The sequence below is a fragment of the Sciurus carolinensis genome, chromosome 3, assembly GCF_902686445.1.
Source record: "Sciurus carolinensis chromosome 3, mSciCar1.2, whole genome shotgun sequence".
NCBI classification, from domain to species: domain Eukaryota; kingdom Metazoa; phylum Chordata; class Mammalia; order Rodentia; family Sciuridae; genus Sciurus; species Sciurus carolinensis.
The window spans coordinates 109508293-109517797 of record NC_062215.1 but is presented as its reverse complement, the minus strand read 5'-3'; the positions used below and the strand labels follow the sequence as shown (position 1 = coordinate 109517797).

Below are 9505 nucleotides of genomic sequence, written 5' to 3'. Positions count from 1 at the left end.
ATCTGAGCATAAAAATTAAAAAGGCAGGATAGTGCATAGGTTTTCACATCTGAAAGCTCTGGACTTGAATTATATCTTCTCCACTTATTAGCAGGAGTTAAGTGTTTGGAGATAATTCTCAATGGATTTTTCTCTTTTATTCACTTACTGTGACAGCTTTGTATCAGATAGTCTTTTCAAGAATGTTTATATAGTGGAAAGGCTTAGAGGACAACCATGTCTTTTTCCAGAGTAGTGGACAAATTTGTTTGCTATCCAAGATAATAAAATTATGTCTTCTTTGGGGGCAAAAGTTGGGTGAGTTTATTGTAGCCTCCTATTAAGATTGTGGTCACCTTAGCATGGATTCCTCAGCTGTGACCCAGGATCACTGTGTGTGTATTGTCTACCAGAGCTGCTCCTTGTTGCCTTCAGGGAACTTGGCTATAAGGGAATTTAGAATTGGTCTACTTTCAATGTTAAAACTGAAAGAGTCTTGGTCAAACTGGGATAGTTGGTCATTCAAATTAGGAAACTGATGTGTGTATGCAGCTCATGCTGTGTGTTGTGCCATGAAGATAAAGTTCTTTGTCTCTGACCCAGCACTCTCATATCTTCTGCAAGCATGCATAAAACTTGTGGAAGGAATTATTTCATGACCTTGCAAGTAGGGTAAAATCTCAGACCCTTTTAGTTATTGAGAGAGATGTTTGACAAGTACCTCTCTAAGCCTCCATTGTTTTTTCTTTCTTTCTTCCTTTTTTGGGGGGGTGTACCAGGGATTGAACTCAGAGAAGCTTAACCACTGAGCCACATCCCCAACCCTATTTTGTATTTTATTTAGAGACAGGGTCTCACTGAGTTACTTGGTGCCTCACTGTGGCTGAGGCTGGCTCTGAACTCGTCATTCTTTTGACTCAGCCTCCCAAGCTGCTGGGATTATAAGCATACACCACCATGCCTGGCAGCCTCCATTTTATTAACTCTAAAAATAGATAACAACATCATCTCAAAGAGATGTAAGGATAAAGGTAATGGTGCACATAAAGCCTTAGCTCCTTGCCGAGGACATAAATCCTCGTCAGATGCTGAGAGTTGCCATTTGATCACTATATTTCTTATTAGTGAAGCCTTTCTAATATGCCCCCAATGACTCATTCCCTTCAACTAGGTCTCGTCTCTTAAAGTTTCTACCATCTCCCAATAGTTGATACAGCTATGAATTCATTAATGGATTAGTTCATTGATGAGGTTAGAGTCCGCATGATCCAATCAATTCCCCAAAACCCACCTCTAATCTTTGTTGGTTTGGGAACCAAGCCTTCAACACATGAGCCCTTTGGGGGACATACCCGATCTAAACCATAATTGGCTGTATGTGTGCTTCGTGTTTATCTACTTCTTAGTGTCTACATGGCAAAGTGTATCAGATTAAAAAAACACTCAAATATTTTAACCATTTTTATTACCAATATCAGATTGATTCATGGATGAATGTGGTTACTGATTAAAATGTTCTACAACTGAATGATTTGGTCACCCCACATAGCACTTTCTGTAAAGTTCTTTTTAATCTGATAAAACAATGTCTAGTGACATTTTATAATGAGCTTTGACCTTCCTTAAGATCTCCAGGAAGTAATAAAAATTCCAGACAAATCACTTCAGAGGTTGTTTGCATGGAATGATATAGAGGATTTCACATCCTTCCATAAGATGTAAGATGAATGCTACATACACACCAGTTAATCTCAAGCGCTATGGAAAACAAAGTTGGAAAATAGCATTCTCATCATTTATATTTCTAAAGATTTTATAGATATTTTTTGTTGTTGGTATGTGACATATTTATGGTTCTTTCTTGTTACAGTCAGAGACAATTTTCTTTAGAAGGAAAAATAACACCAGGTTTTCTTGATTTGGAGAGTTCTGAATAATAAACATCTGAGCAGTCTTTTGCACTTTGGGAGGCCTGGATAATATTCACATTTGGTGTGACAGAGGATTGTAACATTCCTATCATTGGTAACAAAAAAAAGCATATTTAAACTGAATGTGGTTATGAGATGATTTGAAACTGTCTAGGAAAATGGATTCATTTGGGACTCTCTGATTATACCTCAGCTGGTCCTTTCATTTATGTGTGGGTAAGTCAAGAATGACACACAGAAACAAAAACCCAGAGGCTGGCCTCTACTCAGATGGGATAGAGTGGTAGAGTCCATGCATTATTCTATTTCTGTTCTGAAACACTGATTTCCATTTCACTTGCAGGCTCAGTTCAGTTCTGGTTGTTTTGCAAATGTAACATGAGACCCAATAAAATCATTCCTAGGCCATCTGACTACCTTTTCTGAACTGGCAACTGCCTTGGGTTCCCTTGGGTCAAACATGAGATTTATGGCTTGATGTTTATCTCTAGGAAATAGAAAACATTCAGAAATGTTGCCTAAAGGAACCAATTAAATTCTTGGTGTGCTGCAATCATAGACAAGGGGTATCCTTGTCTGGTCTGAGTTGAAAATTCTCTAGCAGCCTCAAATATTTTTTTGTTTTCTGTATGTAGAAAGGAAAGTAAACCCACTGATAATGACCACTAATTAACTTTTTAAAAAAATTTCATCTTATTTACTTTTATAGAGGCAAATTAATGTAATATTACCACATTTTTAGTTTTGCAGAATTGTTTGTTCCTGTTTTCCTTCAACACAGTTGTTATGACTGCAACCAGAAGCTCTTTTTTCTACTTCCTAATGGCCCAAGCTTTTTGGCCCTGAATGTGTTTTTCCTAACCCTGATCCTTGCCTTCATTCTGTATGCCCAGGCTTACCTGTTAGTCTTACTGCTGTGTTTTTAGTGCGTTGTCTGCTGGTAACTTTCCCCCAAGGCCTAGAGCCTATAGTCCCAGGATTTCCAACAGTTCTTTGTGCATCCTCTACCTTCCTTCCAGAGTGGACCTCCATCCCTGTTTGCTGTTCCCCAACCCTCCCCTGGATTCATCTTGGTCTCAGTTAATTGGTTTCCACAGCCTCAGGAGACAACTTTGGGCAAGCAGTGACTTCTATTGACTCCCGACCGCCTGGCCAAGGTCATGCTGAGGGGCTTTGCTTTCTGCTGTAACCCTTCAGTTAGTTCCTATATTAATTCTCCAGGACTGCCATAACAAAGTGCATAACAAACTGGGTGACTCAAACAACAGAAACTTCTTGTCTCACAATTCTGGAACCCCAAAGTCTAAAATCAGGATTTCAGCAGGGCCACACTCTCTCCGAAGGTGGTAGGGATTGATGTGTTTCAAGCCCTTCTGGTAACCTCAGGAGTTTTTGGCTTGTAGATGGACATCTTCTCCTTGTCTCTTCATATCTTCTTTCCTCTGTGTGGGTCTGCTTGTGTCCAGATTCCCTTTTTCATAAGGACACTGCCATTTTGGATTAGGGTCCATTCCCATGTCTTGTCTTAACTTGATCACCAGCAAACTCCATTTCCAAATCAGGTCAAATATATAGGTACTGGGGCTTAGGACATCAACTTCCTTTGGGAGGATGCAATCCAACAAATATAGTCCCACTACCTTTGCACCTTCACACTCTACTTTCAGTGAAGCTCAAGAAAAACTCATCAAGAAACTGAGATGAGGCTCAAGTTGTGAAATAAGTCCAGGTACCTGCTCAGGACAACAAGGACTGAACTCCAAAAGTACCCTCCAAACATGAGCCCCAGGTCTTCTTCTGCCTCAGTACAGAACTGTGTTCCCCATGACTTCAGTGACCCAAATTTTTTTCCCCCCTCTAATTTGCACCAAGTCACATTGCAAGCTGGCTGAAGTCCCATGAGGTCAATGTCTAATTTATTCATGGACATTAGCTATACTGAACACAGGTCTTTTTTCCAATTCAGTCTTTCTATTAAACTTGTATTCATGTATAAACTATGTAGTTTGTTTGACTTTAAAACTGTGTTCAGCCTTTCTTTTAGCAGAAATAGCCTTACTGTCATCTTTTTTATGATTAATCCAAGATCTATTTTCTGTAAAATTTCAAGGTTCACGGTAAGGAAGTATAACAAACCGGTACCATATGCCAGAGGAACTGAGGTCCAGGTAGGTGAACTGGCCTGGCTTCCTGCCTTGCCTTCCTTTCTGGTTTTATAAGCATCTCACAGGCTCAAACATATGGAAATTCAGAAGAAACAATTGTCACTATTTTCTCATCACACCTAACTTTGGAATAAATATTGAGGTCTGGATTTTCCTATTATTTACAAAATTTTAAATACATTTCACTAGTAGTTTGTAATTAAAACAGAAAATTTTACCACAGTGAGAACCTCCTCTCCCAATGGCATGCTTGAGTGCTAAAGTATTTGGATCACTTTCAAATCTAGTCATTGTCCATTAAATTCTTTGGACAACAGTAACCCAGGCTCAGCTTTCTAATTCTGGAGTTTGGCAAACATGGACAGTATCTCGGTTGTTCACTGGAGATGGGAATGCCAGCTTTGGAGAGACCAGCCTGAACAGCATCTGCCACTCCATTTAATGCTGACTCTGTGCTTGGTCTTCCCATGGATTTATTTGCCTGGGCATCTTTGCCAAACCTGTAGGGTAAATCTAAATGGCTACCACATTTCTCTGCCCACAACCTCTCCAGAGAGCTAAAAGGTACAGAGCTCTGAGATAATGATCTGCTGATATAGCAAGGTCAGTGGCTAATGTGTAGTTCCAGGTCATGATTATCCCAAGGACTGGACAATGTCTGTAAAAAAATTTCCCAGTATAAATCATAAAACAGTCACAGTATATCAGAGTCCATGGTGGGGACAGATTTAAGGGTGGATTAATGATTTTTGTCAGTATGAATTGCTTTTCTAAATCAAGTCTGAGCATGTCTCTCATATTTTCAGATCAAATGGAGATTTTTTTATACTACCTTTTTCTTCTTTATCTACAGAGATAGTTTGTAACCTCACAGAAGAGCCTTGTGCTCATTAACTTATATGTTCATATAAATATTGGAACAGAGTATTCCCAGAAGGTAAAATCAGAAACCCAGGAGCTCCAATGGATGGTGGATGGGGATACAGAAAAGCAAAGTAAAAGTGAACATCTGAGAGATGTGGGAAATGGCCTTGGGAAGGGATAACCCAGCAGCTCCATTTTGTACCTGATCTGTGACCTAAAGAGCCCTCCAGGGCCAGTGGTGGCTGTCTGTAGCACCATCAATTCCTGAATGCAGCAGAGGGTCTCTGGGCAGAGTCCATGGCCTAGGGCTTGCAGTGTTGGCAAGTCGGCAGGGCTGCCACAGGGCTCAAGGACACAGCAGTAGCTTCTACTGCCAGACCACTTCAGTGCTGGGATTTTGGGTAGTCTCACAAAAATGAAGTCTCTGAGCATGGTTCTCCAGCTTTCCTGGCAATGTTGGGTGAGCCATCCCCAATCTTTTGAATAAATTCCTCTTCTGCTTAAATCAACCAGAGTCATTTTCTGTTACTTGGAACTAAGACCCTAACTAATTTGGATAGTCTGGTATGGACACAAGAACTTGAATCGAAGTAGCTGGATTACAGAGTCCACACTCTCAAACCCTATATGTACAACCTGTACCGTGGGCCAGTCACTGCAATAGCCACCAGACTGTAAGTGCCTTGCTGAGGGTGACCATGCAGATTATTGTCCAAAAGAGAATGTTTTTGAGAATGAAAAGACTTCTATTAATAGTTATGTTAGGACTGTCCTTGGCAAACAGAATGATCTTCCTACCTCTGTGCCCTTCAAAGCATTTTACCATTTTCCTTATGCTCTTGAGGTTAATGGGCTCTTTTGGGAATTGTGTGTGTAGTGTAAGTCCCAGAGATAAGGGTCAGACTCACTTAGTTCTATTCAATTCCCCAAGTATGAGGGTCAGTTTTATGTGCAACTGGACTGGGTTAAGGAATGTTAAGATAATTGGTAAAAATTCTTTCTAGGTGTGTCTGTGAGGTACTTCTAGAAGAGATTAGTATTTGAATCAGTACGGGTAAAAAAATCTCTACTCTTACCAAAGTGGACAGGCACCATCCAATCCCTTGGGGGCCTGAACAGAACGAAAAGGCAGAGAAAAGGCAAATTTTCTCCCTCTTCTTGAGCTGGGACATCCATCTTCTTCCACCTCAGACCTCAGAGATCCTGGTTCTTGGGCCCTCAGACTCTGGGACCTATGCCAGTGTGGGCCCCACCTCCTCATCTTGGCTGCCATAATTGTGTGAGCCAATCCCACAATGTATATCTATATATTGTATTGGTTGTTTCTTTGGAGAACCCAGACTAACACACCAAGATAAAGTTAGTAATGTCTGTCCTGGGACTGGGGTGTAAGCTCAGTGGTAGAGTTCATGCCTAGAATGCATGAGGCTCTGGGTTCAATTCCCAGTATCTTAGAAAAAAAAAAAAAGTCCATCCATTTTGTTCAAAGCACTTTTAATTTCTTTAGCAGCAAATATAGAAGTCCTTTTCCAAAAGTATATTTTCCTAGAAAGATAACACATACCTGAACACATATATATATGAAAGTGTTCTAAATTATGCTTACCAGGAGCAATACTCTTAATGAAAAAGCAAAGCAATAAGGAAAGCCCTGCTTTCTTTTCAATGAGTTCACGACCATAACAAACCAGGAATTGCGTTAGGAGCTGAGGACACCCCTGGAACAAGGTTTGTGGTGCATTCAGAGACCTCTTATTCTCTTAGTTGCTGGTGGACAGCCCCTTGAGGAGGGCTTCACATTTGTTGGAATAGATACATGTGATAAGCTTGTATCTGTGCAACCCTGAGCGGTAGTCAGGTCACCGGAGGCACTGGGTAAATCGCCTTCCTAAGAGGCTTTCTGTCAGTAGGCCTCCGTTTGGTTAAAAATCTTGGAAAGTTTGGGCCTGGAGACAGGAGCTATGCACAAATGGGCCTGAAGATAGAGTTGAGCTCAAATACTGAGCACAGAATGGGGAGTCGGGGATAAGACAGAGAGTAGAGGAAGAAGAAGCCTTGGGGGAGAAAATCCTTCCTGTAACAACCCTGTTGGGGCCAAATCCAGAGAGAGGCATAGGGAAAAGAGAAATATCTAAAGATTTGACCCCTTTATGGGACTTACAATGGTGAAGTAAAGATCAGAAAAATGCTTGGAGTAAAGAGGTTCTTGTGATTGTGAAGAGTTTGTTTTGGCTTTAGGTTGACATGGACAGAAATACAGTGAATGCATTTGGGTGAAGGAATGACTGACTAGTGGGCATCTTCTTTGATAAAAATGTGAAGAACACTTTCTTTTCCTTTTTGGTCCTGGGGATTGAACCCAGGAGTGCTTAACCACTGAGATACATCCACAGCCCTTTTTATTTTTTTTATTTTGAGACAGGGTTTTGCTGAGTTTCTTAGGGGCTCACTAAGAAACTGAGGCTGGCCTTGCCTGCCTCAGTCTCCCAGGTTGCTGGAATCACTGGCATGTGCCACTGCACCTGGCCAAGTATGTGCTCATTTCAAGTCTGAACAGAGAGTCAGGAGAGGCAAGGAGGAAGGACATATAAGTGACTAAGGAGGCCATAACTGTGGGAGAGCTGATGTGGATGAAATGAGGAGTAACACGGAGGGATACGAAAAGGGTTAGAATTTCTGAGAGAATCTGAGCAGAGAGTTGGGTCAAAATCTAACTCCAATGGAGGCCCAGAGTGACAAATCACAATGAAGACAGGGACAGGTGGTACAGAAATCCTTGTTCCTGGAAGACTTCAGTGGCTTACACTGTGAGTCCTAGAGAAATATGGTTGAGGTTGGCTAAGAAATCAATTCTTTCTCCAACTGTGCCAAGTAGATTAACCAGGTGAATGGGTAGAGTGGAAAAAGGTAAGTTGGTGCCTTTTCTTCTACTCTTATTTCTTCTATTCATTTTCAATCTCTGCCCAACATCCAAAGCAGGGTCACAACATTTTTGACAATAATGACCTTTTAATGCCAAAAAATTTCTGGAAATACTGCAAAAGCATGTTTCTATCCATTAAAAAATACATATTGTCTAAGGTTTGGGGATGTAGCTCAGTGGTAAAGCACTTGCCTAGCATGCACAAGGCCCTGGGTGTGATCCTCAGCGCATACACACACACACACACACACACACACACACACACACAACCAACACAATAACAAAAAAGTAAAAAAATGTAGCTAATACATTAAGATTTCAATTGATATTTATTTCGTTAATCTAAATAGCATCTATGTAACTCTTCAGTCACTGGCAAGCCAGGCTACTTCCTGCTTTCTTGGTGCTGGGGATTGAGCCCAGGGCCTAGTGTGTGCTAAGCAAGCACTCTACCACTGAACCACATCCCCAGCCCTACTTCCAGATTTTGACTTCATAGTCACTAAAGTGTGGCTCTTGTCACGTTCCAAAATAGAATTCTAACATTTCCACATCTCAAGAAGGATGGTGAAAGGGGGAGAAAAGTGAAGGATACACCTCAGTCATCTCTTTAGGATATCTTTGGAAACTTTGGTGTAATCTTTCCTCTTACATTCCATTGGCTGGAACTTAGTCACATGTCTGTTTACTGGCAAAGAAGACTGGGAAATGAAGTCTTTATTCCTGACTCTTATGTGCTCAGATAAACAGTGGACACTCTAGGAGGGAAAGTATATATAGGAGTAATTAGCACTTTCTGTCCCAATAGATGTGATTGACCTATGGCCACATAGTAAAGTAGTACAGAGTCAGGCCTGAGGAGAACTCAGTTCCCTTAGGTTTCCCATTGCCTGCTCTCTGGTGTTATTTTTACTGTAGCTTCCTTGTCCACTGGATAGCATACATATCTACCATTGGCAGATGCCTCTCTGGTGACTCACTAGGTTTTCTTAAATTACCAGTTTCCTTTCCCATGTGTGAGCCCTTCTGGTATTATATGTGATCGTGTGTGTGAGTCCTCTTGCCATGCTTAATGCCACACTGCAGAATATTCTCAAGTCACAGTAGATGAGAGATTTGGGGGCTCACAATGGTCCCTTGGGCATGTAACAAAGTTCAGAGAAAGCAAGGAGGCAGACAAGAATAGGTTGCAGCTCATGGAGATAATCAGAAGCTGCCCTTGGCAGAGACTGAAATGAGGCTCTTGAGGGTATGTTAGAGGGTGAAATATGTGAATAATAAAAGAAGTCGTACTGCTTGGGTGATCTCTTGTGTAATATATTTCCAGAAGGTGAAAAAATTTTATGATTACTATGTTGTTGTTGTGCATAGTTCAAGAATAAAGAAGGGAGCTTTATCATTTAAACAGCATGGTAACCATGGCTTCCAAATATTTTTCTTTGTGCACTATTGTGAACTAGCAAGTAAAATTGAAGTATAAACATTAGCAGAAAATTGACATTCATTCAACTTAACACCATCTCTGAAATTCAAAGGAATAATTTAAAGCTAATAACTTCTTAGCCCTTGCACAAGACCATTTTGCATCACAATAAGGAGAATATACATAGAATATTGCCCTACATGGTTTACTTCATTCATTC

At 40.8% G+C, this 9505-nt stretch overlaps 1 non-coding gene across 1 annotated transcript; it reads left to right on the top strand.

Moving 5' to 3' along the window:
• Positions 1–6321: 6321 nt before the first annotated feature.
• Trnas-aga (transfer RNA serine (anticodon AGA)) lies at positions 6322–6394 on the top strand. Its single transcript has one exon. It is a non-coding gene; the product is annotated as a tRNA-Ser (tRNA).
• The last annotated feature ends 3111 nt before the right edge of the window (positions 6395–9505 follow it).